The sequence below is a fragment of the Uloborus diversus genome, chromosome 3 (assembly GCF_026930045.1).
Source record: "Uloborus diversus isolate 005 chromosome 3, Udiv.v.3.1, whole genome shotgun sequence".
Taxonomy (NCBI): Eukaryota; Metazoa; Arthropoda; class Arachnida; order Araneae; family Uloboridae; genus Uloborus; species Uloborus diversus.
Window position 1 is genome coordinate 189,085,470 of NC_072733.1, and position 26,234 is coordinate 189,111,703.

At 34.0% G+C, this 26,234-nt stretch overlaps 1 protein-coding gene across 1 annotated transcript in view; it reads left to right on the top strand.

Annotated features, from left to right (window-relative positions):
* The window catches only part of LOC129218461 (uncharacterized), a 45,641-nt gene extending 19,686 nt beyond the window's left edge, over positions 1-25,955 (top strand). Inside the window, exon 2 of the mRNA XM_054852736.1 lies at positions 24,720-25,955. The gene's annotated coding sequence lies outside the window, so the exon portion shown is untranslated. The remainder of the gene's footprint in view (positions 1-24,719) is intronic.
* The last annotated feature ends 279 nt before the right edge of the window (positions 25,956-26,234 follow it).

The window sequence follows — 26,234 nt, forward strand, 5'->3', positions numbered from 1 at the left end:
CAATAAAGAAAAACTTATCCCACCAAAAACATTCTGTAAAAAACTAGCCAAGTCTCGATGGAGCTGTTTGGTTATCTCTAAAAAGTAATGAAATCTAAACAAAGTCATGAAAAGTCGAAGGTTCCTTACTGCGATTTCTTTATTGTTATAGTTAATGTTGTGTGACTTGGCCATTAAACATTCTTTATACGTTAGTGGGTACAAGTCAATTTTGTTTACACGTTTTCCAAGTGGCAATTTTCCATCGTCAATGGGTAGCGGTTCTGGCGACAGATTGGTGCAATCGTGTCATGGAGCACCTGTTTTTGTACCCTTGTGTATACTCTTTAACGGCTAAGTCACACAACATTAACTATAACAATAAAGAAATCGCAGTAAGGAACCTTCGACTTGTCATGACTTTGTTTAGATTTCATTACTTTTTAGAGATAACCAAACAGCTCCATCGAGACTTGGCTAGTTTTTTACAGAATGTTTTTGGTGGGATTTCACTTCTTTTTGTAGAAACATTTAATTTGTGTGATGTTCGAGTAGACTAAAGTTAGGCTAGATTAAATTAGAAGATGTGTCCCACTACGCTGGACTTTCGCAATGACAGTCGATTTTTTGATGTACCAAGAGTAGAAGGGGGCATTACCATATCTAATACAGCGGAGACCAGCTGAGGGTTCTTCATTAGATACTTCAGACTTTCGATTTTTGACATTAAATGAAGCGGCCCACCAAGTTGAATATTTTTTGTAAAGGCTGTTAGCCTAGTTTTTATAGTTTTCCCTTTATGTAGTCATCAAACCCTAACTCTGTACCAAATTTCACCTCTCTGAGTTTATGGGAAGTACTAGTTCTATTTTGATGATCATGAGTGAGTGAGTGTCATAAATGCGAAACTTTGCTTTCGCTTAACTTCGGAACTAAATTACCTACAGACTTGAAATTTCGGATTTCCAGTGTGTGATTATAGCTTACTAGATGAGGAAAATTTCTGCGTTCTGGTCTCATCAGAAGGTTTTCAAATAGGGGCCTGAAAATGCGACGAAATGGTTCCAGTAAAGATGGTACGGCAGTGTTTGCTTCGCGCTCGACTTGGCTGGGGCACTGCCGTGCCCCTCGATTAATTTACATAAAACACACCATAATCAATAAATGTTTGAAATTTAGTTAAATGATTCAAGTTTTCCAAGTACAATCATTGTATTTGTAGCCATTAAAATAAAGTCATTAAAAAGTTGCGTTTTCAGCTTTCAAATTAGGTAGATAATAAAGTTGGATTCATTAGACTTAAGACATTTTGAAGTCTTCAAAATTTTTGCAGAAAAAATGTAGACACATCGAAAGTGCCAATTCAAGTATGAAAGTGAACCACTTGTTGGTCACGCTTAAAGAGGTCACTCAGAAACTGATGATTGAAATAAAGTTAAAATGCAGATATTTTGATGTCTTTAAAAAATATTTGCAGAATAACTCCATATGTCGCAAAATTGCACTGTAAGTTCCAAACTTCTGCAAATTATTATGAGAGTACTAAAATAGTTAAAAGTTTTAAAAAAGAATAAGAAGTGATATGAAGAGAAAATGCAGATGTCTAATGTCTTTGAAATATTTGCAGAAAAAATGCATATATCATAAAATAACATTTTAAGCCTTCTAAACTTTTGCAAATTATTATGAGAGTAGAAAAATATGTAAAAAACTTGAAAAAATAATGGGAGATATCAAGAAAAAAGGCAGATATTTTGATGTCTTCGAAAAATTTGCAAAATCTTTGCAGAATCCATATTTTTTTTTTTTTTTTTGCGAAATGTTTAAAAATATTTTTTAGCTTCACCTACAATTTATACTAGTTATCTCAAAATTTTTAATTTGGGCTCTTACATCGCTTTGCTTCTCATTGCCTCATATTATCTTTTTTTTTTTTTTTTTTTTTTTTTTTTTTTTTTTTTGTGGATAGACTTTCATCCCTTCATCATCCCTAAAGGCAGAAGCTCCCACACCGTACCATTCTAAGCCTCCATTCAAAGCCTCGCTTTGTTAGTGAATACGAATAACCACTCCGTATTTTCTATTCAGTTATATTTTTTTTCATTCTAAATGGGAAAGTTAAATTAATATTATCGTACCTAAACACACTGCTTCATCTAAAGCTAATGAAGATGGGAAGAGAACGACAAATCTCGTTATAAGGTAGGTGCGGGTATTAATTAAGGTCTGTCGGCTAATAAAGCCTAAACAACAAAAATACAATTTAAAATGTTCTTATCCGTTCGCACTCGTAGGTAGCTAACACTCATAGATGACACTTCACACTGGTCGCGACATGTTGCTCACTTGTTACGACCAAGGACGGATACAAGGGAGGGGCGACGGGGGCGATCGCCCCCTCCTTGAGCCGAGAGACAGGAAATTTCTTCATGTATATTTTCAATACTGAAGTTTCAAAACCGTACTTTTACATAATATTCGATGGTGTTAGAAGAAAGGGAGCTTTTTCCAGGAATTCTTCCGGAATTGAAGTCTTTAAAACGCAATCGTAGCAAATCTCTTATTACTCTGGGGATAGGGGCACGAACTTTCTACAGAAATATTTTGGAAATTGAAGTTCCGAAATCTCAATTTTAGACGATAGATGATATTAGGAATAGGTAAACGAGGGGTTCAATGCACTCCTTCGAAAATTTTTAGAAATGGAAGTTCTAAAGAGTAAAGAGTGAAAACAATCGCCCCCTCCTTGAACATTTTCTGGATCCGCCCTTGGTTACGACAGTGTGCGACGCGATTCGTTTGCGCAGAGCGGTTGCGCAACACGAATAATAAAAAATCGTCCCACTGAATGTTAAATAAATTTCGTAATATTACACTTTTAGACATAGTTTTGCGCTGCAGTTTTCTGTTGTCAATGCTTCTATCGATCTTCGATATCTGAATTATGGTGTTCCGTTTTAACCTGTAAGACCTTTATTTTCGCAACCGTCAATCCTATATGTATATTTCCAGTTGCAAAAATGTTCAAAATGAGAAGCAGAGTTATGATATTGGAAGTTTAAAGCAAAAATAAATATGAGTCAAAAATACGAAATTTAACTTTTTAAACGGACCCTAGGTCCCCTAACTAATATTTAGAGAAATAATCTAAACTGAAAACTATTACTAACACAAAAAACTTGACATTTGTGCGACCAAAACTCAAGGAGAGATTCCAATTTAAAGTTTAAGGGGACCATAGAGAAGATGAGAGTGGAACTTATCGCTCTTTCAGAAGAATGACAGGTCGTCAAAGTAAGAAAAACAAGGTATTTACTTTTTTCATTGCTATTCAAAAATAAATGCAAATGTTATGCCGTGATACGCCAAAACACACTACAAAACCTCAAACAATTTGAGAAACCATGCTCTATTCACACATATCATTTTAAACACTTGTTAACCACTATATTTCCCCCCAAAAGGTGTTGTTGACAGCGAGTGAAAAGTGGTCAAAGTCACAAAACGCTGCATTTCATATCTCGGCAGTCAGCGGCAAATAAGACCTACCAAATTTGATCGTAGGCCTTATTACACTCCTATGTTTTTGCAACAATGTTTGTCAGTTTTACATCTTATTTTAAATCTTTCTCAAAATTTTTTCGATGTTTATAAGTAGTTACGACTATTTACTAATTGGTTCCGTGTTATAGTAGTACCCCAAGCAGATCTTCTGAAAAGTTTTACCACATGGTTTATAGTTCTAGTTCGGACGATGAAAAAGACTATGTGCCATTAAAAAGTACAGCATTTCAGGAGCTCCTGCCTACATCAGAGAAAATTATTATTAAAAAAAAACCAATTGTTAAAGATAAGCCATTAATTATCAGAGAACACTAGTTATCAAAGATTTGTTTAAGGGAAACAAGAAAGAGAAGAAAATAAAGAAGACTTAAACCGTCAAAGAAGGAAATGATACAAAAGAAAACGATGCTATTTTTTTCTGCCACGCACTTGTGAGAGGATAAGATGAATGACATGAAACTATATCTAAAATAAGGCAAGTGGTATCCTAAAGAATGCGTCGGTGTGATAGTCTATGACAAAGATAATTTTCAGCGGCCAGACGGTTGTTAAACAACGAATTTTTCCGTCATTTTGAAGACTTTATTTAGCATGATTAATGCATATATATTACAATTAGTCTCAATTACCAATGTTAGAAGCTTATTTTGATTATTTAAGAGTGTTAAAGTTCTTAGGCCTTATTATCCTACCATACTATAACAAGGCCTAATGACAAGGTTCTAAAAAATATTTTATTTTATGCTTGTTTTCGGCAAAACTGGTGATTTTTTTCTAATTTCTCGTAGCAATTGATTTGTATGTTTAATTAATATTACAATTTGTTGATTCGGATAAATAGTTTTATTTTATTTCAAATCTCCCTATCTCCCTTAGGTAGGTAGGCCTTATCACCCGCACCTACCTTAATTAAAGTAAGAGTTTGTGCACTTTAATAGTATTTTATGTTGAATAAATAACCCCGCCTTTTTTTTTTTTGAAATAAATACAGTAGGGAAGACCAGGGCACGTTTACGCATTACCCTTTTTTTCAAAACGAATTATAACCTGGAGAGCCAACAGTCATAACAGATTTTGATGCTGCTCCCTAACAAATATTCTCACAAGTTTTTGAGCATTAGCCGAGCTTCGGTCCAGCATGCAGAAAGAATAATCTATTTTCTACCAAGTTGAGTAAATTTTGTGTTGTACGTTTTGAAGCTTATTGTGAATAAATAATACTTAGTTAAGAAAAAAAAAATGTATAAATTTAGCAGTATTTTATAATTTTTTGAGAATTTTATTTGTATGAACTGAAATGTTATTACATTTTTTTGCACGTTAAAAATAAATCCAAACATATTATCAGTCTCACCAAACTCAAACCACTGATGATGGCTGCAGCAAAGCAAGCCGAAACGTCTGGAATTTCTACTCCAATTAGACCACGGCCAATAAGCCCGGAAATGTTATCTCCTAATATTGACGCCGGCTGTGAAAGCCTTAAACAGTATTTAAATCCAAACTTGGCGACTCGACGGGGCAAGTTTACGCGTTGAACGTCGGAGCACCTTTACTCACGTTCTTTCTGTGTCTTACTTTTATCTGCGACTGACACTTTTTTCGCTCCAAACTGTCTCAAACATTTTTAGCATTTTCCGGCAATTTAGTTTTGAAAATTACCATTTAATTTTTAATTAAGTTACACATTCCTATCTTATAGCTTACAATAATATAATGCTGTCTTCATGCCCCTTCAGCTTTAAATTTATACACTATTCAGTCTGTAAAAAATTTCCTTTATTTTAGTAATGGTAAGACATTATGTTCAAAACACTAACAGAACCACGTTCGGTGTCAAAATCATCGGTGTCTCATCTGTAAAGAGTACTCGTCCCCATTCATTGTCTCTCCAATTCCGGTGTTCCCGGCACCACAGAGAACCCCTTCTCCGATGGGCAGGCGTTAGAGGTATACACCGTATAGGGACAGACCACCACCGTGCAGTCTTCTGGCCACGGTAAATCGCGATATCGGTCGTCCAGTCGCCTGTGTCTAGCGATTTCTCCCGCGGTCTTCCGCCTGTTTCTGCTGTCCTGTAAGACAATTCTGCGGGTCAATCTGCGGGACAAGGTCATCTGCGGGTGTGGTTCCTCGTGGACGACCACTACTGAACCCCCGGATAGCTGTTCCTGTAGTTTGAAATTGTCTCCAAAGTCGTGAAACGATGCTGTGAGCAATTCCGAACTCTGCAGCCACACTTGTCACACTGCGGCCTTCCTCCAACTTCCCAATGATTCGACCTCGGGTAAAAGCATCCAGATGTCGTCTAATAGATTGATTATTCGCCATTTTTCGCTGAGGCAGCAACTCGGTGTGATTTTAACTGCTATACGGCGTGCAATCTCTTTGCCAGAAATACTGATCTTACACCGACAACATGCTTTATACTACTCAGACACTCCCCCATTACGTCTGCCTGCATATCTGCGCATGTGCTACCGTACATCACCTTACTTAATCTCCTGATTGGTCTTTCTGTCCGCTCTGCCTCTTCGTTCAGCTAATATGCTAATTTTTCGACTTCGACCTTAATTTTTGCACACCAGTGTAGTTAAGGAATGGTTTAAGACAGTTTGAGGGGCGTTTGCATGTGTCTAAAATAAGTTAGTAGTAGCCTAAACAATGAATAAAATGAATGTATCACCAAGAATAAACTATTGTTATAGTTTATCTTATGTAACTTTTTAATTTATTTTCACTTAGTTATAATTTTTCATCACATTTTGCACTTTTAGGAAGACAACGACTGTATTGTCAGAGTGAGAAAAACAAGTTCTTACTTTGATGATACATACGCCCAAGGGCCCCCCCCCCCCCGTTCCTATCACTTGATGACATACCAGTTAAGGGGGCCCTGTACTTTGATGATACAGCTGTCAATGTAAATTTACTTAGTTATTTTTTGTCCCCCCCCCCCCCCATTTTTTTTAAGGTGTCATAAAAAAATCACTGAACCAATGAAGTATTAAGGCGCAAACCGCATATTGACACAATAATTGGTTACTCTTCTATGAAGTTTTAAAATGTGTTAAGAACTTTTCGGACATCCTGTATAACAAGTTTTTATTAACCGAAAGTGTTTTCATTGAAGATTTTCATAGTTAATGGGTACGCGAAATGGTGTACGTAAGTTGAAAACGGTTTAGAACCCCTGAATTTGAAAGCTAAGGTAAAATGAGGATATGAGGCAGCTGTTACAAAGCTTGCATTCTCTTGAACTAAAAAATTTGATATTGAACAAAGAAATACAGTTCATGATGTAGTATGGATTATAATACTTGAACAAAAATTACATACTTTATCCAGATATTGTACATATAATTCAGTCGTTATAGCGAAGTTATTTAATAGTACTAAATGCTTTTGTTGCTCATTTTACCATGAAATAGGGACCAAAAAAAAAAGTTATATTTTGCGAGATGGTATCAGAATTTTTTTTTTTAATGTCATACCGGAAATATACTGACAATTTTTATCACCAATTCAGTAGACTAGACACCCTGTGTATTAAACGGTAAACACGCAATTGTTCGATTACCGTAAGCAAAGTTACTCTTTATAACCAGGCCCGACGAATGGCCATGTCAGCCTAGTCGTAAAATACGGGCCCGGGGATTAAAAGGGCCCGGCGGCACTGATGCCAAATATATATATATACTAGCTGCGTGCCCAGCGTTGCACGGGCTCCTTAAAAAATGAAAGAGATGTCCAATTGATGTTTTTCTATTACTCTGACATCAGTTTCTAAAGCGCTAAGGAGTAAATAAATACGCGTAATGCAAGGTTTGCAAAACACCAGTAGAGCATATTTTTATCAAAAATCTCTTTAACGTTAATCATAGTTATCAATGATACAAGTTATGAGTATTTTCAATTAGCACAAAAGATGAAAATATATGCATTATCAACTATAATTTGTGCTCAAGTTAAAATGAATTACATCTGATAGACTATATCTGAACTATTTATATACAATTACAATCAGCTTTTTACATAGAATGACACATAGTTTTTGGTTGATTACGTGAAACTAAAGCACCAAGACTAAATAACTACCAATAAGCATTAATTTAATACCAAGTCATCAAATTCCAATTCAGCTTTAGTTAAAATCCTTAAAAACAATCTTTTTTGTTCAACTCTGTTTCATAAAGAAATCCAAACAATCTTAATTTAACATGTTCTTTTAATGATATAAACTGTATTTTAAAAATAGAAACAGGAAGGAAAAAGAGTTATTACAATTCGAAAACTCACCCATGTGACGGGAAAAAGTCCAACAAAATAAACATAATTAGTCGCACATCCTAAGTGTACCGAAATATGAGGCCGGTGATTGCTAAACTTACACAACAATCAATAAACATATCGAAAGAAACAACTTTCATATGCTGAAAAGAGTTAAGAACGTTGAATGTAAAAAATAAAAAAAGGACAGACGATAAAATAAAGGCTATGCCCGAATAGGGCAACCAATTTTAAACTAATTTAAAATGAAATTCTAGATAGAAACGTTGTTTTAAGATTTGAATCGCAGCCAAAAAAATCTTTTTAAAAACAATTATTAGAACTTTACTTGCTCACGCATATGCAAAATGGCAACAGGAAAGAAATAAAAATTCCTGAATAACGTTATGTTAATTAACGTTTTAATTAATATCTCCGCTAATTAAAGTCGCACAATTACGAGATTGGTCCTATTCTTTTCTTTGGAAAATTTCGAATTGATCGGTATCTCGCTCGACTCTCGATTCACATCGGTTCTCGAGAAGATCGATCTTCAGACAGACAGACAGACGGACGCGAACAGATTTTAATATTATAGTATATATATATATATATATATATATATATATATATATATATATATATATATATATATATATAAACCTGTTTTGCGAAAACGTAAAATATAAAATATTTCTTTCAGCGTAAGTGTTCGCAAATACACAAGTGTTCTTTCTTACTCATGATGTGGAGTGTGAAAGTGTGTGGTGAAATAAACGTCGATCGCACTTTAAATAGCGTTAATTGTTTTCTTCTCAGCAATTTTGGTTTTTTTCTTTATTTTACTTCTTTTTTTTTTCTTCTTCTTTTTCCCTCCGTTTTTTTCTATCTTTTTTTGGAGGGGGGAGAGGGGCAGGGACAAAACTGACTAGAGGCCAGCCTTGGCTCTCTGCGGCCCTGTTTATGACTGCCATTGTGAGAGTGTGACACATGAAATTTTCGACTAGTTAACATATTTGCACCACTTCTACGCTTGCTACGGGGTTAGGAACGATGGTGTCGAGGGCCAAGCGAGTGCTGTATTGTATTTAGTCGTTACTTACACTTCTGGGCCAGAGTTATGGATAGATACCATGTTTTAATCAAAAATAGTATTTTTTATGTGATTAAAAAACCTGCTAACTTTTGTAATGTACAACATTGCAAGTTACTTGCTGGAGTTCCTACAGGGAATTGTATTAATAACCATATTTATCTTCAATTATTTAACCTTTAAAAAAAACTGTAGTACAGTAAAACCTGTTAAGTTGACCACCCGTCTAAGTTGACCGCTATTTTCAGGCACAGAATTAGATCTTATCATATAATCCAACCTCTATAAGTTGACCACTAAAGTAGTGCACCGCAAGTGGTCAACTTACACAGGTTTCACTGTATATTATTTTCGTTCCACAGACAACCAGAATTTCAAAAACTGATGTGACTCTGTGACAGAGGAAACCTATCACAGAGTCAAACATTTGCAATTTTAATGTGAACAGTTGTCCGATCCCAATAAAAATGACTTTTTTGCCGGGACAAACAACGCAAATCAAGAAATACTTATAAGTTAAGAATATGATAACAGATAACTAAAGAATGTAATAAAAGATTTTCCAGCTTGAAATTATGCTTTCATCGTATATGAAGGTTGTTTTTTTGATAATTCTCGTTAACTCCTCTGTCAACAAACCCGTTTTTTGCAAGCACTCGGTTATAACGAGCAAATTTCACGGTTCCTTCACTCTCGTTATAGGCGAGTTGGACTGTACATACTTATGCCATAGGTTTTCTGTTAAAGCGAGTGGACGGTTTTCGTTCGTCATTATTACCAATCATTTCTTTAAATAGAACAGAAATAAAATGCTTCATAACATAACATCATTTCCTTGCATTTGTGTATAATAACGCGCTCAACCAGAGCACCTACCAAAATTGTCATAGTGACATTAAATGTGTGTGTGAATCTTATTTGTTATTAATGAATAATTTAGTCACAGAGCTTTCAGTCTGATTTCTGATATGATCCCTAGTGGAAGGGATTCAAAAGTCATTATTTTGCAAATCGTTCACTGTGGTAACAAAAATTTACGGTGCTGTAGTTTTGTGAAAAAAAAAAGAATATTGATCATAACGCTTTTTTATATTAGATGGAATATAAGCATTATAATGTATATAACGTATTCCCTTTTTGAATGATTATATTGCTAGCTTTATTGCTGTAATAAATGCACGGAATTTCGCCTGTAAACGCCCGAGTACTTCTCTTCCGCTTATTAAAAAAAATAAATTCATTAAACTGATTGTACTAAACTGTCAAATACAAAAATTTTTCAATGTTTCTCAACTTTTTTGAGCTCATGCACACGTTTTCATTAATTATGCGTTAAAATTTTAAGTGGTAAAAGGTTTTTTTTTCAATGAAAAAAAAACAGAAATTTTATTTTAATGGACACTTTATTACAAAGTTTTGTTAATTAGACACTCAATTAAAAGAAATATCAGGAATAACTTGTGTGTGAACACTGAGTTTGTTTTTGTTTGTTAAGCTTATCAGTGTTTGCTTCCAGCTTTGTCGCGCCGAGAAAATCATCCTAAAAAACTCGATTTCTCGGTTTTTTTTTCCAAAGGGTTTTATTTCCACTCAATAAATTCTCCTCAAAATAATTTCGTATACTTCTTGTAGCTGATCGAGTTCCTTTCATAAATTTTAGTGCAACTTGAATCCATCCCATCCCTGGCTTTGGGAAATCAATGTATTCGTGTGTTAGTAGGTGCGGTTTTTGCTATTTTTTAGCGCATTTACATTGAGTACATACCCTTTGCCCCCCCCCTTCCCCGGAAAAGTTCGAAATGACGGTCCTGCCAAGGGGTATACGTACCACCGGTAGAGAACCATTGCTTTATCGTGCTTATTCTATCTACGTGTCTGAAGTTTGATCCAAAGGCATGTTTTACCTAAGGTGACCAGAATTTTTTTCCACAAAAGGGGACGTTTTAATATTTTAAGCAACGGTATGCTTAAAAAAGATACATAAATTAAAAATAAAAAATAAATAAAAACATAATTTAAACATTTTTAACGGTTTGTGCTTATCACGAAGAACAGAAATGAATGGATTAAAAAGAAGAATGATTCCTCAGATTTCAATTGACAAACACATAATGGTACACTTACTTAATTAATCACTATTAATAGTTAAACCTAATCTTGAGAACATCGAGATTTTAGTGTTTTATATTTCCGCGTTTCAGACCACGGTTGTCAAATAAAAAGTTTAAAAATAGCCAAAGTAAGACTTAAAATTAACCAAAAAGAGCTGACATATGTGAGAACGACGTCACATTTCGATAATTTTAAAAGCTTCAATTGTATAGCCACATTTCAAAATTTACAACGCATTCTCTGTATTTTTAAACACAAAATTTTAAGTTGACATAATAATTGGAACTTTGATGTACTTTTAATTTACCGAACTTGATTTGTATACATAAAAAAGGGCTAAATTGGCTAACATTTGGAAAATATGAAAACTATTTCCTATACATTGATCTACTGATTGCGTGGTTATGCCTACTTTGCTCGTTTGGTTGCTCCTATTTTTTCACTTATTCATTAACTAAATCGCTGGTCTATATTTTATCATCTGTCATCACTTTTTTTTTTTTTTCAATATGCTAGAATAAGTTGTTAATTTTCAGAAAACGGGACCTATCTGCGTCCCGACACAATGTGCGGGGACAACGGGTCAGGCTGCCTGAAAACAGGACTGTTGCGTTTAAAACGCGACGTATGGTCACCCTAGTTTCACCCCAAAAGTTCAGAAGATCTAATTTTTCTGTTCTTCCTCGCCGACTTTTATTCCTTTTTCGATTTTACTTTCTCCAGTTATTCCATTTTTATCAAAAACTAGCCGACTAACAATTTAACTTCATTTCTCTTTTTTTTTTTTTTGCGTTGCTATGGTTTAAGATAAAATGGACAAAAAAAAAAGAAAGAAAGAAAAAAAGCGTGAATATCAAAGTAATTCGCAGCTTGACACCGCAGGAAAAGATCAAAGAGTGAAATATCAATATGTTTAGCGAATGAGTAATTAAATCAAGGACATAAAATGAATGCGCCGCATAATCATTACCGCAAATGTGTCCGTTCTCACGCTTTCACTCCGTTAGAAAGTCAAAACACTTATAGCAGAATGACTTAACTGAATAGTCGTCTACAAAATTTTCCCATGGTTATTATACCAGCCTAAATATCTACAAGTTTTGGTCTAGCGTAGTTGATGAAAACCACAACATGAAAGCAACTTCGCAGTGAGAGAGAAGTACAAACAACTGCGTTGTATATCTCAAACAGCCATCTGTATAAATCAATTTGTCGGATCATCAATTTTATCTTCCCACAGTCTTCAATGGGATCTGGATAGATGTTTATGTGTATGAAAATTGTTTTATTTCTTCGTAATTAACCTTCAGTGTAAATATATTTTTTTTAATTTATTTTCCATCAGAGGTTTTCCCAAGAAAATGCATCTTACCCGGGTGAGTCACTAACACAGCCGTAACATACTTTCTGAGGGAGGGGGGTGGTTTTCGTCACTGCTATCCCTAGATGCCCGGCTGCAGAATATTTTTCAGCAGTCTGCGGCGCAGACTGAGTACCCCCAAAATCGTCTGCAAGATAAAACGACAGTAGATAAATCTTAAAAGTAAATCAGCACCTAGAAGTGCATTAAAAATTAATGTCCAACTTAACATGCTACCTCTGTTATATCCTAGAAAATAAAGCAAAATTCTTCTTACGGTAAAATAGGACATTATCCTTTCTTGAAACATTTAGTGTTTTCTCCCCCTCTAGCTAAGAAACAGTCTATCAAAATCTGCGAGATTCGTCGCATTTCTGCTACTGAGTCCGCATGTATAAAGCTACCGTATTAGGATTGGCATTATGTGTTAGAACCAAGGGCTCTTGGAGATAACACCCGCCCTTTGCTTCCTCGCTACGCCACTGTTGTGGGTGATTATAGAATTCAAATAAGACAAAGTAAAGCACTATGTATTAACTGATAAAGAAATAGAATTTGTGGGTTCGAGAATAAAAACCGAGGATCTCTCTGGAAAAGACTATGGTCCAGATAAAAACATTTGGTCTATACTATACCAAAGTTGCTACAAAACCAGGGTTGCCAAATTTAAAATTTTTAAAAACGGGACACTTATAACTTTTCACTCAGGGTCCCCGTACCTACTGCTGTTTGTGGTTTAACCAGCTGGATGGGTCCTAAAGACAGCTGATTTTTTGATCCAGACAAGAAGCCGGGCAATCCTTCGTGAATCAGTACCAGAGGTATCGTTTCACTTGGATCACTTTGTGATCATGAGCATATTTAACGTCCCCCAGTCACCATTAATGAAGACGGTGGACCTTCGACCGGCTAGGATCGAACCCGCGCGGACATGCTATAGTGGGGGTGATAATGTTACCAATGGTAACGGTAGGGAGCTCGGAGCGCTCCGGGTCCCTGGTGACTAATGTACATAAAAACGTGTTAAAAGAAAGAAAAGCAAGAAATTGCAGAAGTGTATCTTGATACTAAAATCGTGCTGATTTGATTAACAGTTATTAAAAAAAAAATGGTCATAAAACTCATAGCTGCGTAATCGTTTAGAACATATAACAATAAGCAATTGAGAGTTAATTAACTGTACAAAACTTATTTCGTGCCCTATTAAAAAAAAGTTTTGTTTTGATTTCAATAACTAACAATGATTAACGTTAAAGTTGACACATCTTGATAAATAACAAACATCTGAAAATTTTGAAAAACTTCGAGTTGCGCTTTTGTTAAACTTTCTGTTCATTCGTTAATTTGATAAATGGCCGAATATAGCAATCTTGTTTTTCTAAACGTTCTGAGATTCAGTTCCTGTTCAACAAAGCAATCGAGGTACGTTGCAATCTTTCAGTACAATGATGTATGCTACTATCTCCTCACTGTGAAAAACAGAACAATATAAACTTAATGATGTAAACAGAACATTGCGTTTGTACTCAAGCGAATATTTCCACAACAGTTACTCTCAGCAAGAATACGGGACTTTTACCGTCCCAGATCGAAGTTGTCCAGGGCGTCTCAAAACGTGGGACAGTCCCTTAAAATCCAGGACGTCCTGGCAACCATGCATGAAACAACAAATGGAAAGTTTTAATTTTATGCTTAAAACTTACATCGATAGTGTGAAAAGCCATTCCACCGTGACGTGCCGGAAAATCCTACTCTATAATTTCCCCAACATTTTGTTATAGATCTTAATATTTTAACTAAACAGGAGTAATCTAACTTTTTAATCTTTACATTTGATACTAAGATACTTCTGGGACATTATTATTTTTATTAAATAACGTTGTTACTTAAAATTTAATGTATTTACATTTCACGTGTGGGACATCCAAAGTCAACCTCTTGTTCTTTGCTGTATGCGTTACTTAATATTTTTGCTCCATTTATATAGCAATAACGAAACAAATTGTGGGTTTTGAAAGCTAAGGTTCCAACATAAAGAAAACGTATCTCATTTGTTGAGAAATAATAATCTAAGCCGCTGAAAAAAAAAATCTCTATGGTCAATCCACTGAAAACGGTCATATTGTCCTTCACGTGACCGTTCCTGTATATCATAAAAAAGAAATGATTATAAAAGGTTGTGACGAAATTTTGCTGCTCAAGCAGTCACACATACGTTTTGAGACTTCATAACCAACAAAATTTTGTTCATTACCATTTTAAATTATTATTTTTAATGAAATGTATAAAGTGTCACGTGCGGAACAAAATGACCTTTTTCCGTGGGATCTCCCAACGAGATATGAAAAAGTGATTTCAACAACTAACATAAGCTTTTACATGTAACAAACTTTAATGTAGTTGGGGTAAAAGTAGGCTTTATTTTTTTCTGAAATGTTCAACCGGGACACCGGAATACCCCCCCCCCCCACGCTTCGCGAGTATTCAAAAGAATATCCTGGCTGGTTTTTAAGAGGTTAGTTAATTCTCGATGCTAAGAGTAAATGGTTACTAATTTTGTATGAACCTAAACCAGAGTTTATAATAAATGACACAAGCAGATAAATTTAAACATTTTATTCCATCATTAATATTTATAAGTTACTTTAGTAAAGAAGAAACTCATTGAATGAGTACATGTAAATTTGAACATAATTTACATTTACTTTTCATTGGCTAGGGCTTTTTTTTAAAGTTTTTTGATTTTAATCGTCTTTTAAAAATCCTCACAATCAAATCAGACATTAATTTTACTAGTAATGTTGTAAATAACGTAATTATCCTAAATAATCCTTCAGCTAATTATTTTTAGACTTGATTGGCCTTATTTAATCAATTTTATGTTTTACCGGAACGTGAAGTAAACCGGCCGGGACACCGGGATTTTGTCTGAAAAACCGGGACTGTCCCGGCGGTCAAACAGCGACGTCTTTTGGGCCTAAAAGGAAATATGAGGGAATTAGACACAAACTCCACTACCACATTTGTGGTAGTTTTTGAAACTAAACTGTAGGTGAGTGGAAGACTACATAACATATGGAAAAGAAGCAGAGAAAGTTTCCTATAATCTTAAAAAGAAAACAAAATAATGATGAAATAATGCAGAATTTCCGCTTTTCTATTTCGGGGAAAGCGACATGGACGAAATAATGAGCTTAAACTGCGAAGACTAACTTAGTGTCATGCTCAGAAATGTCATGAAAACGTGTAACTACATTTTTGAACTTTACTTATTATCATGAAAAACTGCTTGATTTTAAAAACTTATTAAAAACAAAAACAAAAAAAAACAGAGTGCCATAAAACATCTGAACTACAATGACAGAATGAATAAGATATTATTTATATCAAAGATAATATCGTATTTTTTTTCCTTAAAAGAGATTAATTTTGTTTTGATCTTAAGTATTTTGACAGCTTGAAAAGTGAAGCTGAATTAATTTAGAAATTCAGTAAAGTGAAGAAGAGTGTGAGAGATATTACATTCGATCTTTGTACAAAGAAAAGTGAACTTCTTTAGTTGTGTACGAACTTTTCGTTCTGAAGTGCAGCGCTAGAGATTAACATTCATTCTCAAGGGTCATTTTTTTTTCATTTTGAACTAAAAAGTTCTATGTCCCATTAAACTTCGTGCACGAATCATTGCTAATTTCAAGCAATAGAAAAAGCTTAGACCTTAAATCAATAGAGAGGTCACGGTCAGTCAGGGACGCCCCGATAAAAGGTCACGGGAGGTCACTGTCACCTTCCAAAAATTTCTTTTTCCTGCAAATTTTGTCTGACGATTCGGCAAAATTATCATCATTCGGCAAAATTTGGAGTTCCATTCAAAAAATTGAAAATTTCCGTCCTCCCAAGTTCCGTCTTCCAAGTTCGAGGCGTCCCTGCGGTCAGTGCTTCTTTAGCACGCTTTGTGAATTCGAAAGCTTTTCTTTTGATGGTGTTTTTTGTGTGGGTGAAGCGTTGGTATAATACTTATCAAACGCATTTTCAAAATGAGGGAAAGTAGTGGACTGCACCACTTAAAATAAAAAAGGGGAGGGGACATGTTTGAGTTAATAATACCTATAGCATCCCTTTTTGAACGGGGCAAGTTCCCCTTATCAGGTCGCCTGTCCCTTTGTCCCACACATGCAGGACGCTAAAATTTCTGGTTTTCTGAAGTACAGAACCTATTACAGAAAAGGTCAACTTAAATCTTTCAGTGCAGTTTTTTTAACGTTTTCCAACCACTAATTTTTAGTTATGCCTATTTTTGCATAGTTATTGAATATATTTTATGTTTAGTCGGCCTTAATACATTAGAAGAAAGAGTATTTTCGCCTATAGCTATATAGGTATTGTGAAATAGGAAAAAAACCGGTTTCAAATCAGTTCTAAAAGTAACGACTAGTAAACTGTCTGAAATCCTGCCAAGTGTTTCGTTCTTATTTTGAATCAGCACTAAATATGCACTATTAATTGTGTGCACTGAAAAAAAATTACCATTATTGTTCTTTAACGAGCATTTACTAAAAAATATGCACCTTTGTCTAAAGCGTTGTCAAAAATAGTTAAGCATCCCGCTTTGAGGAAACAAGTAAATAATAACCGGATTTATTCAGCTATAAAGAAATAATATTTGAGGCTAAAATAGTACTTTTTCAACTTTGATGAACAATTTTAATTATATTTGTCACAAATTCACGGTAGTCAACTCCCGCTATAACGCGATTTGACCTTCGCGGAATGGCTACAACGCGAATTTTTCACGAGTAACGAATTTTAGGGTTAACGTGAATTCCTCGCCTTCAACACGAAAATTTTCGGCTAAAAAACAGATCAACTTCTTACTCTTTCTTCTATCTCTTCTTCTGACGAATTCTTTGATGTGCTGTCAAGAGAAGACTGAAATAAATATAAGATCTGGCATTATAAATTATCTTCATTTTTCAAGTTATAAATATAATTACTGTATTTATTGCACAGTACTATTTTGGTGCAACATTTTATTACTACAAACCGCACTATTTTATTTTATGTTTCTCTCTCCCATTGATCATTGATTTTGTGTATCAAAACATTTTTTTATGTATGGTAATATATAGGTACTATGTAAGAAATTGTAATATATAGTTAAGTAATGATTTAAAACAGCTTAAGGGGTGTTTAGAAATTTCTAAAATAAGTAGGTATATTTATAAAAAAATTGTATACTAACCCTTTTGTACAACGCGAAATTTCGACTTACGCGAGGGGTCTTGGAACGCATTCCTCGCGTATGTCAGGATTCGACTGCATTTATCACCACTTGATGAAAAAATAATAATATTTATTACAAATGTGCAGGTGACGTAAGTTTTGGCTACGCTTGAAAAAATGTTGACGTTTTTTAAAACCTAAAAGATTTCTAAAACATTTTTTTCCTATTGAAAATTAGCAATTTTGTTCAAATAATAAAAAACAAAAATCGAGGAAAGGAGTAAACGTTCCTTACCACAAAAAGTAAATGACAAACACATATCTTTAGAAAGAAATGTGTGAATCATTCAGCTATTCACATGCAGAATCTATTTCGAGAGAAACCAACTGATTCCAAAGATTTCAACATTTTTTTCACAGCTATTCTCTTTTTATAGAAAACTGTGCGAACTTCCAGATTGATATGAGTATCACCGAACTACTTTCCGCTCTCTAATCACTGTCGGCAGAATTGTTTACATAAATTCCATTCTATCAGTATTTAAGGTCACGCAAAATAAATCAAATCTATTAAATCTGACCTCATTTAGTTTTAGTATCGAATTATTATAAACAAATGGGAAAGATTTACATGGTTATCATTCATTAAAGTTTTGAATTTCGCAAAAAATAATATTTGCGAAGTTTGAAAATCTTCTCATATCTTTTAAGCAGTGACAGATATATGTTTTAATACCAATAACGAACAGCTTCTTGTTATGACAGTGTTTGCTTTAACTCTTCTTCAAAATGTGATCATTTGAAGTATTTTGTCCATTCGCATTTTTGAGTAAATACAGAAAATTAGAAAACTTAAAAGACACCATTTTTTGTTACTTTTATGAACAAAAAAATAATATAAAATTATAACAAGCAAATGAAGTACCATTTTCATGTGGCTAGACAAGGGTACACTACTGCCGTGGGCAGGTAACGGGCAGTAACTGCATTTCTTTCTTTCTTTCTTTCTTTCTTTATTTTTTTTTTTTTTTTTTTTGCTTAATAATTAACTATTGTACGTTAGTTTTATTGTACAAGCTTGCTTATTTGGATTCCGCTGAAAAAAAAACTTTAAACAAACGTCTAATTAAAACATTTCTCGATTGCTGGTATTGAATCCACAACGCGTTTTTTTTTTAACAAATATTTCGAAAACTCAATTTTGCAGATACTGCCGTTTACCTGTTTACAGCAATATAAGTAAGCATACTTATATATTTATGTAGTATCTTGAAGAAATACATCGGTGTATAGTATTATTATTTTCAACAATTGAGCTAAGTAAGTAGTATCAGATCACACCATTTCAAAAACGGATATTTTATTTTTCTAATTTATTTGTGAATTATAATCAGGTTTCGACAAACCCACGAACCTAGGCGCCAAGTTGCTCTGGGGACTAAAAAAATACCTTAGCGGCTAGTTCTTTCAGAAACAGATGCTTTTTTAGAAGCTATGCTTTTCTGAATTTTTTTTATAAACTCTAAGAAATAATTTGTCTGGTGCTTTAAATTTTGAAGATTTAATTTGTCCGTTGCCTACAATTTTCCTTGGCACTTTTTTTTTTGACCATGATTATAACAAATAATTATTCCTTGGCGTAAGTTTTGCTTTGTAACAGGCGATCATTTAAATTTTTTGCAAGTAACGGTACACAACTACAGGTCGTCTATTTTTATTCATTTTTATGGTAACGTGTTTCACTTTAATTCTGGATTGGGCTTCTCTAGTAAAGCATTACATACTGACGAAGAGTTCATTTTTAAACTCTCCAAACATTAAGTGCAACAGATTACCCTCATAGTAACCACAAGAACCTATTACTGGAAATATCTTTGCAATAAAGTAGAACTTTTTTTATGACATTACTGACATGAGTATTGAGGTCTACATCATAGATTAATTAAAGATATCTTGTCCTATAATTGTAGTGGTATTGATAAACTGCAACACTTATTAAAGGAGTCAAATTGCTTAAAAGAATTAAAAATGCACAAATTTTGGGTGCTTAATAAAGCTTATGACTGAATAATTTTAAAAACATCGTACAAACGAGGCATTTGCGCAAGTCACGTAACTACGTCGGTTACTAAATTTCTATCTTTGTTGGTCAAGGATCTAATGATGGTCCACTTATTTAGAAGATAACATGATATTAATTAGACTTAACCCTTCGCTATACTTTGCTATATTAAACATTAAACTAAACTTTTGCAACAAAATTTTCAATTTTTTAGTGTCTTAGAGGATTATATGGAATGAATTTGCAATCCCCCGTCACTGCGTGATTATGATAATATTATGTTGCAATTAATCCGTCTTTGTACAGCTGAGAAAATCACTCGTTAAGATTATATTGTAAACTCAAAAACGGCAGATTGTATATGTTACAGCCAAAGTCCGAAATCGACCAGTTTCCGTTTTGCCCTACGGCCAATGTCCGGTTTTTCCGTGATTTCGGTCATTGGCCGACCAATTCGCGAAGTGTCTAGGGACGATCTGCCAAAGTAAGAAGAAAGAAATGAGTACTTCTGTATACTTTTTTTAAAAGTACAATCGTTTCAGAAGCGATTTCAAATATAAAAGACGCCTCTAACAAATAACCTTACCCAAGTGTGAATCACCGGATTGGAATATAACTTTGCACATCGATAGAACACTTAAAAATATTGAACCCGTGTTTTTCTTTTTTCTTTCTTTTTTTCCCCCGACAACAGAAATGATTTTCAATCATTTTTTGAATTTTTTAAATTAAAACTTAAAATAAAAGAATATATTTTACCCTCTAATATCCCAATTATTCAATATTTAGGGGTAAATTTCACCCCGTTAAAGGTGTCTGAAAAAATAAAAAAAACACTAGTTCAATATTTTAAAGTGTTCTAATAATATTCTAATCGGTGATCCACACACTTGTGTAGGGTTACTTGCGAGTTAAAAATAAGCTTGCAACATATAAATATATGATCTCGTGTTACTCTGTTCTCATATTAAAGCCATAATAGAAATTATTCAATGAACTTATATGTTGTAACAACGTGATAGCGTGAAGATAAGGTTTGCGCCCTTCAAAATGACGAATTATACCTGGAGCAAATGAGTTGCGTATCTTGTATGAGTACAAAGACAAATTTAGTACACAATTTTTCAATGACATTTAAAAGGATAATCCTTACTCTTTTTCTGCTCGATAGACCTATTGTCGCCACATTGCCTCGGCAAGTATTGCTTATAAAAATTAGGAAATTTTTTGCCAAGTTCAATAGCAAATTAAGAGCTTTTTAAAACAACAGGAAGGGAAAAACAGTTTTGTTGTTAATATTATTTGAAGAAATTTCTTTGTTGGTGCCATTTGTCGAACCTCGCCAACATATATATATTTCAACGTTTCTCTATTTATATTGAAAACATATTTAGTACACAATTTTTCAATGACATTTAAAAGAATAATCCTTACTCTTTTTCTGCTCGATAGACCTATTGTCGCCACATTGCCTCGGCAAGTATTGCTTCAAAAAATATGTAATTTTTTTGCCAAGTTCAATAGCAAGTTAAGAGCTTTTTAAAACAACAGGAAGGGAAAAACAGTTTTGAGGTTAATATTATTTGAAGAAATTTCTTTGTTGGTGCCATTTGTCGAACCTCGCCAACATATATCTATTTCAACGTTTTTCTATTTATATTGAAAACATAAATAATGTTATATTTATTTTTAAATTTACTCTTAATATTGTTTATTTCACTCTTGCAAGAAAGCTCCTATTTTATAAATCGATATTTCGTAACAGGATGCAATTTGAAAATTTTAGCAAAAGGTCTATAGGGCAGAAAAAGGCTGACGATCACCTCTAACTCTACCGGTTAATCTACCATTACCACATAGGGCTTTAGGCCTAATAGAATTTCCTCCCACTTCGCGAAATGGCCAGCCGAAGTGGAATATAGTACAGTACTGGCGTCCCTCGCATAACATAGTACTTGTACAACACGGTTTCGATTAAAAAACAATTTTGCTTCCTGCTTGAAAAGTCGACAACGGAAGCTTACCAAGTGCTTCAACAAGCTTTCAAGAACTATACTATGACACGTGCACAAGTTTTCGAGTGTTTTGGGTGCTTTAAACGTAGTGAGATGAGTGTTGAAGATCATGCTTGCTTTGGAGCACTTCAACGTCCCGAAATGATGAAAACGTTTAAAAAATCCGCCAAAAATCATCGAGAATCGTCATTTTACGATTAACGAAATTTCAGAAGAAACAGGAGTGAGTTGGAGCTCGTGCGGGCGATCGGGTGAATAGTTCCTTCACCATGATAACGCTCCCGCACACTCCATCCGCTTTTTGGCCTCTCAGGGATGACCAATCGTACATCACCCCCAGTATTCGCCAGACCTAGCCCACTGTGATTATTTTCTGTTCCCACGGATGGAAAAAAAATAAAATATTAAAGGTAAGCGTTGTGATGATGTAGAGGTCAAAACTGCTTCGCAAAGGGTGGCACTGGACACGATCAAAGTTGAAGACTTCCAGAGGAGCTTCGAGCAGTGGAAAAAAGAATTGACAAGTGTATTGCGTCTAATGGCGAATACAGTCGGATCCCGACTTACGCGAGGGATGCGTTCTAAGACTCCTCGCGTAAGTCGAAATTTCGCGTTGTGGAAAAGTGTTGTGTATGTGACATTTTAGAAATTTTTAGACACCTTTCAAATTGTTTTTAGACCATTTTTTAACTATATATTACCGATACTCATATAAAGAGCTAAATTTTTACCGTATTTTTAAAAAAGCTGCATTATTTAAACACTGCACTGTAAAAGTACTATACAGTAGATACAATAAGTTTCATTTATAACTTAAAAATTGAAGATGATGATTTATGCTGCGTAATGTGATCGTCATTCTAATATATTTTTAAGTACACTACAGTAGCCTCACATTTGCTTTTATAACATTAAATCTATGGTGACACTCCTCTTTCAGAGTCTCTATTCTCTACAATACAAGAGCTGATTCCAATTTTATATTGTTTGCATTTTGCTTAAACATTACTCTGCGAGCTGCATATTAAAACTAAGGTCTGGACTTATACGGATTGCCTTCTCTTGACTTTTAATTATACGTATGAAAGATTCACTTATACCTTACTGTCGTGTTACCTTCGGCCCACTTTCTAGTTGTTAAAGCGTATCAAGAATCTTTAACTTTTCTTATAATGTCGCAAACTTTCACTTTTTGTTTCCATCTTCAAACTTTAGATGAAACAGCGTGCCTAGGTGCTTACAATATTTCATCACCTTTCATATTTAGAATAAATAGATGAAAAATGAGGAGTGGTGATTATACACACGAATAAAGCTATGTTTATAGTGCGGTGGGGGGGCCGTGGTAGCCTGATCGGTAAGGCATTGGACTCGGGACCGGAGGGCCTCGGGTTCGATCCTCGCTGGTCGAAGACCCACCGTCGTCATTAATGGGGACTGGGCGACGTTAAATATGCTCGTGGTCTCAATGTCCTCCAAGTGAAACGATACCTCTGGGGGTGCTAGTACTAGGTAGCTATTAGCTCCTGGGCTAGTTCAAAATTCTCACTAACTGTTCGATCCGGTGATGGTGCTGCCATCTATCGGTATATAAAATAATAGAGGCAAGGCACATAGTATGCAGTCCTCGACATAAATACAGTTGAAGTCAGTTGTGACTCTTGAATAGAATAGAATAGAATAGAATATAGTGCGGTGTGTGGGCCTTTCCAAATATTTTCGTGTTGAGAGCAAGAAATTCGCTTTAGCTCTAAAATTTGTTGCTCCTGAAAAACTCGCGTTATAGCCATTTCGCGTAAGTCGGATCGCGTTGTAGCGGGAGTCGACTGTACTTTGAAGGAGACTAAAGACATTCTGTAAATTAACTGATAAACAAATATTTCAGAACAAAAATCCGTTTTTTTTTGGGGGGGGGGGAGGTCCCCCTCGTGTATATATATATACAGGGTGTTCCGTTTTAACCTGCAAGACCTTTATTTTCGCAACCGTTAATCCTAGATGTATACTTCCAATTGCAAAAATGTTCAAAATCAGATGCTGAGTTAAGACATTGAAAGTTTGAAGTAAAAAAAAAAATAATTCAAATAATACAAAATTTAACTTTTTGTACGGGCCCCAGGTCCACTAACTTATTCTTAGGAAAAAAATCTCCACTGAAAAACAATTCCAACACAAAAATTTTGAAATTAGTATGACCAGTATTCACCGAGAAATGAAACGCAGCGTTTTGTGACTTACACCACTTTTCACTCGCCGTCAATAACACAATTTGGAGGGGAAATATAGCAATTAACATGTGTTTAAAATTATATGTGTGCATAGAGTGGTTTCTCAAATTGTTCGAGGTTTTGTAGTGTGTTTTTACGTATCACGGCATAGCATTTGCATTTATTTTTGAATAGCAATGAAAAATATAAATATCTTGTTTCTCTTACTTTGAAGACCTGTCATTCTTCTGAAAGGGCGATAAGTTCCAATCTCATCTTTTGTATGGTCCCTTAAGTTTTTGAACTGGAATATCTCCCTGAGTTTTTGATCGCACAAATGTCAAGTTTTTTGTGTTAGTAATATCTTTCAATGGAGATTACTTCCGCAAATATAAGTTAGGGGACTTGGAGCCAGTATAAAAAGTTAAATTTTCTATTTTTTGACTCATTTATATTTTTGCTTCTAACTTTCTATACCTTAACTCTGCATCTGATTTTGAACATTTTTGCAATTGAAAGTATACACCTAGGACTAACAGTTGCGTCCCTGTATATACGGAGAGAAAAGATTACCTTTCGAACTATAAATAAGTTATAGTATGTTGGATAAATAATATAAATGGGATAATCTTCGGCTGGGAAATATATTTATCATAATTAGCGATTTCTCATGTATCTTTTATATTGCTAATTTTGGCTCTTAAATGCAGATTTGACGACATAAAAAATAATTTTTTTTATTTACGTTTTTCTAACTGTATTTGTCTTGAAATTTCAAAATGTACATTTATTGCTTTCATGCCTTTTAAAACTAAAATCATTCCGTTATCTGTTTCAGGTCCAAGCGCATCGGTTATTGCATCGTCTACTTCAAACAGAAATCTCATCTCAACGAACAAAAGGGTGAACCCATTTCAAGTCCACAGCATCCCCATATTATCTCCAATCATGAAGAAAGTGTCGTCAAAAAATGAAAAGAGTACGCATCGGTTTACTCTCACGCGAAACGTGTTAAAGATTGCTTCAGAAATCGTTTTATTATTTTGTTTACAGAGCTATAATAACTCTCATGAACATCTAAAGTATTTTTGTGTGCTTTCAAATGTTCATTTTATGAAGAAACAAAATGACAACCGAATGAACAGGACATTTAAGAAAACGTTGGTCAATTTTTAAACTGACCATCTGTGATTGTTGTTGTGTGATACATATGTTTTTCAGTGTAAATCAAGTGTCGTTGAAGATCTAAAACTTATTTACATACTGTTTTTAATATATGCTGTTTGGAAATAAGAAACATTAAAGAATTTTCAACTCATTACTGTTCTAAACTGCGGACAAAGGAAAATTCTTCAACTGTTGTTTAGTTTTGAACAACACCTCATGTTTAACTTTGACTGTCCTTTTGTTGAAAGTACTTTATTAAGATTAAAATTATAAGAACTGAAGCATATTGAAGATCATTTATGCGTAACTGTTAGCAGAAAAGAATATAATACGTCTATTTTTGTGCAATCAAGAAACTAAATTTGGTTAAGACACAGAATTAGTATCGTTCAACAGTGCTGGTGTGTGAATAGCGTAGATATTCAATATTAGAAAAGAGAGAAACAATTAAGCCTTGTTAATACGGCATTTCTTAGACTAGCTCTTTTCAATTATGGTGTATAGTAACAAGTAACTGAGAATGTGTTATTTGATTAATAAGATGATTTGTTTAGTTGTTTTCACTTGATTTCTTTTCTCACTATAACCTTTGCGAAATACTCAAACATTTAAATCAGGCATATGCTGTTGCAATTAAAAATAATTTCCCATGTCTCTTTATGTTTGCATTGTGTCATGAAAGATTTTCAACCATTTTGCTCTTTTTATGTTTATATATAATTTTAAAGTTCAAACTCTGTATGTTTACTACATTTTAAAATGCAACTGTTTCATTTAAATAAGATTTCAATGTAAACTTTACTTTAATGTTTTGAACAAGGTTTAGTAAATGCTTTTATTTTACGAAAATTATTTCGTTCTTGAAACACTGTAAGTTAGTGTAAATGTGTCATTGCTGGAAAATTTAAATTGCATTAAATACGTTGAAAATTAAATAGTTTTTCTTAATTCGTATTGGTTTTTTAGCTAATTGTGATGCATCATTTAAAATGCATTAAGACATTTTGCTGAACGTTAATATTGAAAGAAAAAAAAATGATTGCTTTACTTATTATTCAACTTTCATTTAATATAACTTTATCTGTTTAAATTATAATTATTAGTACTGTACAGTACTTTGTATTGAACAAATCTTTTAAACAACTCTAAAATTATGCAATAACGCAAAAGCTTAATTAAAGACTCA